This window comes from Chiloscyllium plagiosum, unplaced genomic scaffold, assembly GCF_037043375.1.
Source record: "Chiloscyllium plagiosum isolate Xiang-an unplaced genomic scaffold, Cpla_swu_hap1 HiC_scaffold_27, whole genome shotgun sequence".
Classification (NCBI taxonomy): Eukaryota; Metazoa; Chordata; class Chondrichthyes; order Orectolobiformes; family Hemiscylliidae; genus Chiloscyllium; species Chiloscyllium plagiosum.
In genome coordinates, this window is record NW_028270165.1 from 17,947,336 (window position 1) to 17,948,107 (window position 772).

At 50.6% G+C, this 772-nt stretch overlaps 1 non-coding gene across 1 annotated transcript; it reads right to left on the reverse strand.

The window, feature by feature from the left end:
- Window positions 1-321: 321 nt before the first annotated feature.
- On the reverse strand, window positions 322-393 carry trnae-cuc (transfer RNA glutamic acid (anticodon CUC)). Its single transcript has one exon. It is a non-coding gene; the product is annotated as a tRNA-Glu (tRNA).
- Window positions 394-772: the final 379 nt, after the last annotated feature.

Genomic DNA, 772 nt, shown 5'->3' on the forward strand with positions numbered 1-772 from the left:
AAATCAACGAAATACCCATGAAACCACCAGTATCAGGTTTCCTCGCAGAAGCAATAATGCAGAGACTCGAACAAACAGCCCTTCCAACGATCCACCCAAACTTTGGATCCACTACAGTGATGACACTTTTGTCATCAAAAAATGAAACAAATTAGAGGAAACCTACAACACCATCAACAATATCCTCGCTGACATAAAATTCACAAAAGAGGAGAACAACAGGACACTATTTCAACGACACACTGCAGCACCCAGGAACGACTATAAATAATTACACAGCGCATTTAAGAAGAACGGGTAGCCTGCACCCCAGAAAATGGTTTCCCTGACCGGGAATCGAACCCGGGCCGCGGCGGTGAGAGCGCCAAATCCTAACCACTAGACCACCAGGGAGATGCAGATTACCCTCGTCAGCTCTACTAAAAATTACTTTCCTGCCCGGAAATCGAACCTGGGCCGCGGTCGTCAGCAAGCTTTCACCTGTGCATCCAACAATGTCATTTCTTGTATCCATTGCTCCCGATGCGGTCTCCTCTACATTGGGGAGGCTGGAGACTCCTCGCAGAGTCCAGTCACGGCGCTTGAGGGGATATTTCCAGGACAACCGCAACAATCAACCCCATCGCCCTCTGGCCCAACATTTCAACACCCCCTCCCACTCTGCCGAGGACATGCAAGTCCTGGGCCTCCTCCATCGCCGCTCCCTCCCCACCCGATGCCTGGAGGAAGAATGCCCCATCTTCCGCCTCGGATAAATTCAAACCCAAGACAT